We start from the raw sequence: 13,331 nt of genomic DNA on the forward strand, positions 1-13,331 counted from the left end.
TTCATCCCCAAGATTTGTTCTCAATCTAATATGAATCAAACTATTGAACTGCCATTCTTTTTTCCAAATCATTCAAAGCGGAATACAAGTTCCATCAACTTGATGTACACAGTTAAGGATTTTCTTTGTGTGTCACTGATGCATTCATTACATTTGGGTAATCCTGCTGGAAGGTTGCCCTCAGCCGGCCTGAATTCCAAAGTCTTGGGTCCTGCGTCAGCTGCTGTCGCCCCTTCCCTGACGTCGGGTCGTCAGAGGTATAAAAAAAGCAGCGGATGCCATTTTCCCCCTGTCTTTCTTGTCACGAGGTGCCCGAAGCAGAATCAGTTGGCAAGTGCCGGTCAGCCGACTCCTGAAATTTTCGTGTTTGAGTTTCAGAACCGAAGTCTTCAATAAAGCTAAGTACCCCATTGGGGAAACTTTTTTCTTGCTCCAGACCAATGTCAGAAAAAGTTAATTGTGTTACTTGTGGAAAGCAAATACCTCATAAGGATTTTCATTCTTACTGTATTCATTGCCTAGGCCCTGATCCCAATGATGTTCATTGTGTTACACTGCTGCAGTCATTACACTTGGGTTATCCTGCCATCAGGCAGTCCCGCAGTCGGCCCGAGTTCCAAAGTCTTGGTCTGGCGTCGGTTGCTGTCACCTCTTCCCTGACGTCAGTGCGCCAGGGGTATACAAGATGCAGCCGACGCCATTTTATTCAGTCTTTCTTGCCGCGCGGTGCCCGAAGCAAAAGCAGTTCGCAATTGCTGATCGGCCAACTCCTGAGATTTTCATTCCGAATCCAGAACCGAAGTCTTCTACAAAGCTAAGTACCCCGTTGGGGAAACCTTTTCTTGCCTCAGACCGATGTCAGTAAAAGTTAATTGTATTTCTTGTGGGAAGCAAATACCTCAAGGATTTCCATTCCTATTGTATCCCATGCCTAGGCCCAGTCCGCAGCATCACAGGCTGTCGGTTTTGTGCTAGGTTTAACAGGCCCACTATTAAACGTCTGTTTATTTTGCCCGACATTATTTTGGCAGAAAATTCAATTACACCATGCAGTCGGAACAACCGACGACCGGGTTACACAAAAAAACTCAGACAAGGGCAGGCATCCGAGGCCCAAAACTAACTACGAAGGCTCTTCTAGGCCAGTCGCCAGTTTTCAGCGAGGTGCCTTCGCAACCCCTGCTACCGCTTCTTTGCAACCACAGGCCGCCTCTGACTCCCACGTGGAGATGGCTGGGCCTTTGGATACACCAGATTTTCGGCCTACCGAGATTAACCCTTCAGAGGGCTCCGGAGTAGCTGAACAACCCACAGCTTCAGTGGGAGTTTTCAGACCTACTCAGTTAACCATTAAATCTTCTGCTAAATCTAAAACAAACAACTTCAGCATTCACCAAGACAGGCCTCCATGCCTAAGAAACAGATGCTCAAAATGGCCGAAGACTTAATTACTCTGATCAGGGGGTCCCACCCTCCTCCTGATAAAAGGCCTAGACAGGATGCAGACGGACTCCTCCGACCAGGTGTCCATCTCCTCAGATTCGTCCTCAGACCAAGGATACTCTTTACCCCTGTATGAGGATTCTGATACCGAGGAATCAATTCCTTCAGCCTCTCCACCAGAGGACTACTCCTTTGGGGAAACCTTACATACCATGAGGGAGCATTTCCATTGGGAGGGCCAGGATTATTCGGAATCCAAGAAAAGGCTCAGATTTTCTTTTATTACCTCAACACAGACCTCTTGCTATTCCGCCAGTGTTAGATATTGTGGATGATGTGTATTCTGAATCCTGTTAAAATCCTGATTCTTTACATCCTGCTCCAGTTAAGCCAGACAGATACTATAGAGTCCCTGACTCTCACAAATTCCTTTATAAAAGCCCTGTTGCTGAACATGAAACTATTTGCCAGGGTCCCAAAGGGGTAAAGGCCTCTACAGCAAAAAATCCAGTTCCCTCTGACAGATTCCAGAGCATTAGATGGGGAAGAAAGTATATACATCTGCAACTTTAGCAATGAGGGCCTTAAATTGCCAGTTTCACATGCTTAAATATCAGCAATATTTGATGTCTCAGTTGAAACAAAAAATGCTTCCAAGTTCAGATCTACCTAACTATAAGGAAATGCAGGATTTATTGCATACAGCTGAACAAGTGGGAAAACATACTTTGCAATGTGGTTTTGATTCATTAGAGGCTTCCTGCAGAGCAGCAGTTACAGGGTCTGTCATTAGAGGACATGCTTGGTTAAAAGAGCAGACTTTACCAGAATCATGTTAAAGCAAAATTATTGGATGCACCTTTGCAGCAGGATGTTTTATTTGGAGTTGAGGCAGAAGAGGTATTAAAGAAAATGGAGGATAAAGCAAAATCTATGCAAACGGTGAAGGATTTCTTACAGGTTTAGCCTCCTCGGTTTAGCAGAAATTGGCCAACAAAGAATTGGTCCTTTCCAGCTTCAGGCAGACCTCAAAAGGGCAGATATGTCCAAGAGGCAGGGGTCAACCACAAGGTACTTACATGCCTCGACAATGGGGTGCTTCAACCCAGAAAGAAGGGGAAGACGGGCCTCAACCTTATGAAAAACCGCCTCAATGACTTCCCACTACAGCTACCAAACACTTCTCTCTTGGCAACACCCTTGGGGAGAAAACTGGCACTTTTCAGTCACAATTGGCATATGATCACCACCAAAGACAAATGGGTTCTCAATATTGTGTCTCAAGGTTACAGGTTCCACTTTCACACTCTGCCAAGGTTAAAAGGAATGCCAAATCTGCCACCAAATCAATGGGCAGAGGCTCAGACAAATTACAGCACTCATGGACATGAGAGCTATTCAAAAGGTACCAACACAGGAGCCAAGGACAAGGATTTTACTCAAGACTTTCTGGTTCCCAGAAAGGACAAAGCCTGGAGGCCCTTTCTCGATCTTTCTTCTCTAAATACTTAACTGGATGTTCCAAAATTCAAAATGTTGACACTACAGCAGCTTCTTCACATGCTGGGCAAGAAAGCTTGGCTCGTAACTTTGGACGTCAGGGAGGCATACCTGCATGTCCCTAGCAGACAAAATTGCAGAAGATACCTCAGATTCTTAGCAGGTTCAATGCATTAGCAATTCACTGCACTGCCCTTTGGCTTATCTACTGCGCCCAGGGTTTTTACAAAATGCCTGGCACCAGTAATTGCATTTTGCAGACAAAAAGGAATTCAAATTTACCCATACTTGGACGAATGCCTTATTCAAGCAGAGAGCAACGACATTCTTCTAAAGCATCTGGCATTTGTAAAAAGATTGCTAATTTGCCTAGGGTACACAGTAAATGAAAAGAAGTCAAAACTAGTGCCCTCACAAGAGATAATATCCTGGGTGCCAGCTTAAATATAATGGCCCAGATGGCTTATCTCACGCCAGACAAGCAAGGGCAACTGACTCGATATTTCCAATTGATGGCAACAAAAACCCGACTCCCTGCAAGAAAAATTCTGCAGGCCTTGGGTTACATGGCATCTTGCATTCTACTAATTCCATATGCCAAACTGCATATGAGGAAATGACAGTGGTACCTAAAGAGCGTCTGGTCTCAGCACTCAGTTTGGAAACAGTAATACCACTTATTCCTTGCCTTCAACAGGAGTTTCAATGGTGGGCTTAAGCCTGTCACCTCAACAAGGGACAGCCTTTCACTCAACCCACAGCCAGGCAAACACTGACAACAGAACATAAACAAGCAAGGGGGCACTCATTCATATCCCCTCTGCAGACAAGCCATGACCTTGTGGAACACAGCTCTAACCTGTCAAGTTCATCTGCAAGCACAATTCCTGCCAGGAGAGAAAAACAGTGGCAGATGACTTAGCAGAAACATCATGGATCCGCCCGAGTGGAAATTACATCCACAAATGTTCAGGATAACACAAAAATGGTGGAAACCGGACATAGATCTGTTCGCATCCCCAATGAATTGCCAGCTAAAGAAATTCTGCACAAGGACTTGCCACACACAAGCATGGAAAGTGGATGCCCTCTCATTCAGCTGGAAAAACCTACAAGTATACGCTTTCCCACCACTACCTCTCCTTTCAAAGGTACTCATAAAAGCCGGACAAGAAAAGCCAAAGATGATCCTGATTGCCCCAGACTGGCCACGCCAGCACTGGTACCCAATCTTAAAGAACTTAGCACAAGGTCCACCATGGATTTTGCCTCAAATCCCACAACTTCTGACTCAGCAAAACAATCAGATACTTCACGGCCAGCTCAAGACTTTAAACCTGGCTGCATGGCAGATTCCTTAGTCAAGCAAGCAATGCCTCTCTACAAAGCTGTTATGGATGTCATTCTAGAGGCCAGAAGGCCTAGCACCAGGAAAGCCTATTCGTATAAATGGAAGAGATTCTGTGCCTGGAACCAGGCTCACAGCCTTGAACCTTTTGTCCCAAATATTCCTCAGATACTACAATACTTAACTGAGATGCTGGACAAAGGCCTCTCCTTTTCATCCATTAAGATCCATGCCTCTGCCATCTCTGCTCATTACAACACGGACCCACCAATTTTTTCTAATCCTTTGCTAAAACAGTACCTCAGAGGGGTTAAAAACATAAGACCACCCCATAGAGCACCATCTCCAACTTGGGACCTCAACTTCATCTTGGAAAAATTAACTTTACCTTCTTTTGAGCCAGCTAACTCAGTAGACTTAAAATATGTCTCTTGGAAAACTGCTCTGCTCCTGGCAGTAACCGCAGCACGAAGAGTTTCAGAATTACAGGCACTAATGGCAGTGGAGCTTTTCATCATTTTCCACCAAGACAGGGTGTCTTTAAGAACAAACCCTACTTTTATGCCAAAGGTGGTATCAAGTGTGTCTCTAAACCAAACTATTCACTTGCCAACTTTTTATCCAAATCCACAGAATAAAGGGGAGAGACTACTGCATTCCTTGGACATACACAGGCAGTTACTCATCTACTTGGACAAAACGAAAGCTTTCAGGAAAACTGAGCAATTGTTTGTAGCATATGCTGCAGGAACACAGGGAAAAGACATTTCAAAATGGATAGGACACTATACGTTTCTGCTATACACACCATGGGAAAACTGCACCTAACAGTATTAGGTCTCATTCCACCAGGGCAACTGCCACTTCAACTGCCTACCTCAGAGGAGTACCTAACCAAGGACATTTTGGAAGCAGCAACTTGGAGTTCTGTACATACTTTCACCAAGCATTACCATCTGCCTCTTTACTCTAAATCCAGGGCTGGCTTTGCCACTGCAGTGCTGCAGGGCCTTATAGCCACCCCCTAATGCCTTATAGAGCCAGCCACCCTACCTCAGCTTTGGGAATCTACCCAAGTGTAATGACTGCAGCAGTGTAACACTATGAACATAGTACAGTTTTGTACCTACCATAAATGCAGATGTTAGAGTGTATACACTGATGCAGTCTAGGTTACCCTCCCTCCTTCCCTTCTTACTTGCTGGTACTTACCTAAGCCTTCTACCCTTTGCTACCTATGGGGAGTATTTGCTGGTAACTGAAAGATGTCCTTCAAGAATGCAACTGCAGTCATAACATATGGGTTGTCCTGCCTCAGGCAGCCCTCGGTCGGCCGGATTCCAAAGTCTGGGTCCGGCGTCGGCTGGTGTCGCCTCCTCTCCGACGTCAGAACGGCTGGAGTATAAAGGCATTGGTCAACGCCATCATCTTCAGTCTTTCTTGCCGCGCAGTGCCCGAAGCAGAAGCAGTTCGCAAGTGCCGGTCGGTCAGCTCCTGTGTTTTCAGTACCGAAGTCATCTAAAAGCTAAGTACCCCGTTGGGAACATTTTTCTTGCCTCAGCCGATGTCAGAACAAATTGAGAAAGTTAATAATTGTTTGTCTTGTGGTAAACAAATACCTCATAAGGACTTCCATTCTTACTGCCTTCCTTGCCTGGGCCCAGACCACGACGTCTTGGCCTGTGCTGCCTGTGCTTGCTTTAATAAGCGCACTCTCAGGCGCCGGGCAGAATTTGCCAAAGACTTTTTCGGTGAATCTTTCGCGTATATCATGCCGTCGGATCAACAGACAACTCAATCTGCCAAAAAACGAAAGGACCGGGACCGACATCCTCGGCCCGCGTCCACCACTGATCCAACTACTAAACCCTCCGCTAGTGCTTCTGTCCCTTCGGAAGCGGTAATTCAGCCGCTCCAGGCTGACGACACAGCGTTAACACGTCCTTCGGTCCCGGAGACCTCTCCGGTGCCAGTTGTTGATTTTCCTTCGGAAACCGAAGTTCTGGATCTACCCGACACCATTCCTGTAGACAAGGTTACTCCTGCACGTGGGGCTGCAAGGCCTCCTGCATCCATGTCCATCAAGGCCTTTGCACGTGCTAAGGCCGCCAGCCAGGCCAAGGCCCATCCTAAACCTGCTGCTCAGGCCCCTTCTGATAAACAGATCATGTCTCCTTGCTGCAGATCTTATTTCTCTTATCAGAGGGTCTCAGCCTCATCCAGACAGAGGTTCTCAGCCACCTGCAGAGAAAAGGCCCAGAACTGAGCAGGCTGGCAACCTTTCTTCAGATGAAGCCTCTGGGGATTCTGAGCATTCAGATACCCAAGAAGAATCCCTCCAGGCCTATGAGGACTCTGATGCTGAGGAATCAATTCCCTCTGCCTCCCCTCCAGAGGATTTCTCGTTTGGCGAAGTCCTGCACTCTGAGGGAACATTTTAAATGGCAGGGTCAGGAATTCTCTGATTCCAGGAAAAGGCTACGTACCTTCCTCAAGCTTCCCCAGCACAGACCTTTAGCTATTCCTCCAGTTATGGATGTTTTGGATGATGTTTTCTCTGACTCCAGTGCTAACCCTGATTCTCTTCCCCCCTGCTCCTGTCGAGCCAGACAGATATAGGGTCCCTGACACTCACAAACATCTCTTTAAGGCCCACTCTGTGGATCTAGAAACTATTTCACAGGGCCGCAAGGGAGTGACTACTTCCACTGCCAGCGGATAGGGAAGCTAGGTCCCTGGAGAGTTGGGGTAAAAAAGTTTATACCTCTACCACCCTAGCCATGAGGTCACTTAACTGCCTTTTTCATATGTTTCAGTACCAGGATTTTTTACTGGATGATTTACAGAAAGTTAGCCTCTCCTGAGCCTATTGATAGAAAGGAAGGCTTTGCAGGATCATATACATAACACTCAGCAGGTTAACAATCATTTTCCTCAGGGTGGTTATGATGCATTGGAGGCTTCATGTAGGGCAGCTATGACTGGGGCTGTGATACGTAGACATGCTTGGTTAAAAGATCAGCCATTGCCAGACCATGTTAAAGTAAAGTTACTTGATGCACCTCTGGAAAAACAGAAGCTTTTTGGTGCTAATACACAAGATGTGTTGAAATCCATTGAGGAAAAAGCTTAAGTCAGTACAGACAGTCAAGGATTTCCTCCAGGTTCAGCCACCTAGATTCAGCAGAAACTGGCCTTCAAAGAATTGGTCCTTCCCAGACAAGTTTCAAAGGGGAAAAAACAGGCGTGCCCGAGGTAGAGGGCAATACCGAGGATCCTACAGGGGCCACCAATGGCAACCTACAAATCAAAAAGTGGCGCAGGCAGCCCAGCTGCACCACAAGGACAATCACAATGACTTGGCTTTCATACCGCCTACAAAGGCTCAAAGAGAAGCACCTTTGGGTGGAAAATTATCCTTATTCTCAAAAAACTGGCATATCTTAACCAAGGACAACTGGATTCTGGATTTAATAGACAAGGGTTACAGATTCCACTTCCATACGTTACCAATAAGACAAGGCATGCCAAACCTGCCACATCATCAAAGGGCAGAGGCACTCACTCAAGTTTCAAAGCTGTTAAGTATAAAAGCAATAGAAAGGGTTCCTCTTCAGGAACAAGGCCAGGGATTTTATTCAAGACGGTTCCTTGTGCCAAGAAAAGAAAACAAATGGAGGCCTATACTGGACTTGTCTACTCTAAATACTTTTCTACTTGTGCCAAAGTTCAAAATGCTGACGTTGCAGCAACTCCTTCCCATGCTGGGCAAGGGGTCTTGGCTGGTCACTCTGGACCTCAAGGAGGCATACCTGCATGTCCCAATCAGACAAAGCTGCAGAAGATACCTCAGATTTCTTGCAGGGACAGAGCATTATCAATTCTCAGCATTGCCGTTTGGCTTATCTACTGTGCCCAGAGTGTTCACGAAATGCCTGGCATCAGTAGTGGCACACTGCAGACTCCAGGGGATTCAAATATACCTGGACGACTGCCTCATTCAAGCAGACAACAAACAAATCTTAATAGCAAACTTGGACTATGTCATTCAACTACTGCAGGCCTTGGGATACACAGTCAACATTCAGAAATCAAGACTACTGCCATCCCAACAGATTATTTTCCTAGGAGCCAAGCTGGACACAAACTCAAATGGCCTACCTCACAGAGGAAAAACAGCAGCAGTTACCAGAGTACTTCAAAGGCCTAGCAAAGCTCTCCCAGCTGACTGCAAGGAAAATCCTGCAGGCCCTGGGGTTCATGGCATCTTGCATTCTACTGATACCTTTGGCAAGACTTCATATGAGAAAGCTGCAATGGTACTTAAAAAGCTTATGGTCCCAACACAGCCAAAGCCTAGAGGACGTAATCTCACTCATTCCATGTCTGCAAAAAGAATTTTTGTGGTGGGCTCAAGCAAGTCAGTTAAACAAAGGCATGCCTTTCAACAGACCTCAAGCAAGCAGGTCAAATGATTACAACAGACGCCTCAGACCATGGATGGGGGGCGCACATGGAGGGCAGATGCATTCAAGGTCTATGGACACCAAGGGAAAGACATCTGCACATAAACCAAAAAGAGATGTTGGCAGTGATACATGCAATCGAGCCCTTCGAAAAGTCACTACAACAAGGACATTTGCTAATAAGGACAGACAACACCACTGTCATGTGGTATATAAACAAACTGGGAGGCACTCATTCTTATCCCCTCTGCAGACTAACAATGATTCTCTGGGAAAAATCCCTGAGTCTGAAGATACATTTGCAATCCCAGTTTGTGCCAGGCAAGGACAATGTACTGGCGGACAAGCTGAGCAGAAACTTCTTGGATCCACACGAATGGATGCTGCATCCTCACATTTTCTCACAACTAACAAAGACATGGGGAAGACCAGACGTAGATCTCTTTGCTTCTCACATAAATCATCACCTGGAAAAGTTCTGCACAAGGACCCACCATCCTCTAGCCTGGAAAACGGATGCTCTCTCCTTCAGCTGGAATTCCCTAAAAATGTATGCATTCCCTCCTCTACCTCTGCTGACCAAGGTGATACTGAAGATCAACCAACAGGCATTTTGATAGCTCCAGACTGGCCAAGGCAACACTGGTACCCATTGCTGTTGAGCATAACTCGGACCAAACCGTGGCCTCTTCCCCTATGGCCCCTGCTTCTGACACAACACAATTACAGGACTGTCCATCAAAGCCTGAAAACATTGCATCTGACAGCCTGGAGGTTACCATGACTCCTTCCGTTATCTCTCTTTGCCTAGGCAAGACACTGACTCTTCAGATCAGGTTTCTATTTCTTCTGATTCCTCTTATGATCATCCCATGAGGATTCTGATGCTGAAGACTATACCTTCAGCATCCCCTCCTGAGGATTACTCCTTTAGGGAAACCTTGCATACCATGAGGGAGCATTTTCACTGGGAAAGCCAAGATTTTTCAGAATTTAAAAAGAGGCTCAGGGATTTCCTTTTACTACCACAGCACACACCTCTAGTCATTCCCCCCGTGTTAGACATTGTAGATGTGTTCTCTGAGTCTAGTTTGACCCCTGACTTCTTACGTCCAGCTCCTGTTAAGCCTCACAGATATTACAGGGTTCCCGACTCGCACAAATTTCTTTTTAAAAACCCTGCTGCTGACCCAGAAACCATTTCACAGGGTCCAAGGGAGTTAAGAGGGAGTTAAGGCCTCGACAGCAAAAAACCCAACCCTCTCTGGCAGCGATTCAAGGGCGCTGGATAGATGAGGGAAAAAAGGTTTACACATCTGCAACTTTGGCTATACGGGCCTTAAACTGTCAGTTTCATATGCTCAAGTATCAGCAACATGTCATGGGATTGCTTAAACAGAAAATGATAAATTCTGAATCTGCTGAAAACAAGGAAATGCAGGATTTATTGCATGCAGCTGAACAAGTTGGAAAGCATACTTTGCAATGTGGTTTTGATTCTTTGGAGGCCTCCTGCAGGGCCGCAGTTATGGGTTCTGTAATCAGGAGGCATGCTTGGTTAAAGGAACAAAATCTGCCTGATCATGTTTAAGTTAAGTTACTAGATGCTTCTTTACAGCGTGATACTTTGACGTTAAGGCAGAAGAGGTATTCAAGAAAATGGAAGGCAAAGCTAAATCTATGCAAACTGTTAAAGATTTTTTACAAGTACAGCCACCTAGGTTTAGTAGAGACTGGCCTACAAAAAATTGCCCCTTTCCTGTGTCAGACAGACCTCAAAGGGGCAGATCCAGAACGCCGTAGGGGCAGATCCCAGGTGCAAGGTTCTTACAGGTCAAAACAGTGGAGTGCTTCTACCTCCAAAGCTGGCGAAGATAAAGCACAAACATATGGAAAGTAGTCCCAATGACTTACCCTGCCTGCACCAAGCACTTATCTTCTGGCAGCACCCTTAGGGGGAGAATTAGCACTTTTTGCTCAAAATTGGCACATTATAACCCAGGACAAGTGGGTTCTAAAAATAGTGTCACAAGGCTACAAATTCCATTTCCGTACTCTGCCAAAGGCAAACGGCTGGCCTGATCTGCCAAAAAATCAATGGGCAGAAGTACAAAAAACAAGATGCAAGAGTGTTCAGTCTCAACGTTTGTTCTTACACATGGGTTCGGAGCTGATCCTGGGCTCCGAGTCGGCCGAATTGCAAAACTCTGAATCTCAGAGAAGCACGAGACCAGCCCATATCCCACAATCCTCCCTGCCATTACTCAGATCTAGTTTGCCGCTGCAACAGATCGGATCGAGGAAAAAGCTAAATCTGGCTTTAAAAGATGTCAGTGTGGGCAGAAAATGTCCATTACTGACAATCATGCTTCCTGCGTCTACTGTCTTGGCTCTCTCCATCTCCAAGAGGATTGCTCTATTTGCCATTCCTTTAGCGGGAGGGTCATGACAGATAGACGCAGGAAGCTCATAGACAGAGGATTGCTGAAGCCGGTCTTTCAAGAGAAAAGGTTGTGCAAGAGGAGGCACATAGATTCCCCACAGGAATCTCTAACGTCTGACACTGAAGGGCGTGGGAGACGCCTGACACAGTGGAACCAGTCCCTAGGAAACCAAACAAGATTTATCTTGGGGGGCAGTGATGAACTTATCTCACCAAAGGAGTCCCTGTCGATGCTATGGTGGTGGCGGCAGCCACGAAAAAGGAGATGTCTGAGTCTTCCTCATCTGTTCATCCTCCTAATAAGGATTCGAGGACTATGGACAGGTATGGGAAGCGCATGTTTAGTTCAACAATTTTTTCCATGCGTTCGCTAAACTACCTGACCCATTTCACATGTTTGCAGAGGGATCTCATCAATGAGCTGGAAGATACCCTCCAGGGTAACACAGATGCTGCTGTTTCAGAAAAGCTAACAGCACAACTTAACATCCTCACCTCCATAGTAAACTCATCCATGAGGCTCATCTCTTATGCAGCCGAGGGATTGAGTAGAGCTGCAGCTTCAGCGATTGTTCTTCGAAGACAATCATGGATGCGGCTGTGCTCCTTTGCGGAAGCCTTCAAGTCTTCCTTTGCCAATGCCCCTTTTGATGGTGCCACACTTTTCGGGCCCAAGGTTAAGGAGACTCTCACTCGGTGCGAACAAGAGGGAAAGACCCTGTCTGCTGTCGGGGTCCGTTTTTCCGCTCCTACTAGACCGTACCCCAAAGGGCAACGAGGCGGAAAAATGTGGATGTTCTTCATCTCACATTGCTGCAGTCCTTACACTTGGGTAGTCCACTGTCCTCGGTCGGCCCGAATATCAAAGTATAAGGCTGACGTCGGTCAAGGCGCATTTGACTGACATCAGGACGTCAGGGTACAAATGCGCATGACCAACGTCATATCCTCAGTCTTTTTTGCCGCATGGTCTGATGCAGAAGCAGCATTGCAAGTGCCGGTTGGCGTTCTGAAATTTTTCGATTTCGGAGTTTCAGACCGAGTCAAAGTTGGCTAAGTACCCCGTTGGGGAATATTTTAGTTTTTTCTTGCCTCAGTGGTTTACCGGATGTCAGAAAAAGTGAATAATTGTATTTCTTGTGGGAAACCGATACCGCATAGGGACTATCATACTTTGTGTATTCCTTGTTTAGGGCCTGAGCACGACGTTGTTGGGTGTCGCTCTTGTGCTAGATTCAATAAGCGCACTATAAAGAGAAGGTTAGATTGTGCCAGGTTAGTCTTCGGGAAGCGGTGCAATTATAAAATGCCGGCGGATGCTCCGGCCCGCTTCAAGAAGCGCTAGGACAAAGCAGTTAAGCCTAGGCTAGAAGAACCGTCCGTAGCGGACGCCGGTTCTTTAGAGGTGTCGGTGGAGCGGTGGTTCCACCGGAGGTTTCTTTGGGATCCCAGGGAGAGACTTTGTTATTGCAGGATGTGGCCTCTCAGGAGGCAGGTCAGGCTGAAGGGGCTTCTCAGGTTACTATACTCCCTCCCTTCCTAGGGTGGTTAGGCCCTCTCCTTCTGTTTCCAAGGCTTCTCCCAGAGGCAGGCCAGGTTTAGCTTCAGTTGGTGTCACCCTAGTTCTTCAGGAACTGTGCCCAAGAAGCATATGCTTAAAATGGCAGAAGATTTGATTACTTTGATTAGGGTTCTTTGCCCCTCCTGATAAGAGACCTAGGGTGGAGCCTGAGCTAGGGAGTTTTGAGCAGGCTTCGATGTTTCAGAGTCTTGGCTGAAGACTTGCAGGAGTATTCTCCTTATTCTGATTCTGATGTGGATGATTCTACTCCTTCTGCTTCTCCTCCTGAGGATTTTTCTTTTCAGAAACTCTTCATTCCATGAGGGAGCATTTCAAGTGGGAAGGTCAGGACTTCTCTGATTCCAGGAAAAGGGTTATGGAATTTTTGTTTTAAGCCCAGCATAGGCCTTTGGCTATACCTCCTGTTTTGGATGTGGTGGAGGATGTTTTACAGAGGCTTCTCTTAATCCTGATTCTTTGCCTCCTGCTCGGTTAAACCGGATAGGTATTACAGGGTGCCTGAAGCTCATAAGTATCTTTTAAGAGTCCTAGGGCAGACCCAGAAACTGT

At 46.4% G+C, this 13,331-nt stretch overlaps 1 protein-coding gene across 1 annotated transcript in view; it reads left to right on the forward strand.

The window, feature by feature from the left end:
• LOC122812116 overlaps positions 1-13,331 on the forward strand; it is a 1,581,175-nt gene that overhangs the window by 1,488,233 nt on the left and 79,611 nt on the right. The window lies entirely within an intron of this gene.

The sequence above is a fragment of the Protopterus annectens genome, chromosome 9.part0 (assembly GCF_019279795.1).
Source record: "Protopterus annectens isolate FY-2018-M chromosome 9.part0, PAN1.0, whole genome shotgun sequence".
NCBI lineage: Eukaryota > Metazoa > Chordata > Ceratodontiformes > Protopteridae > Protopterus > Protopterus annectens.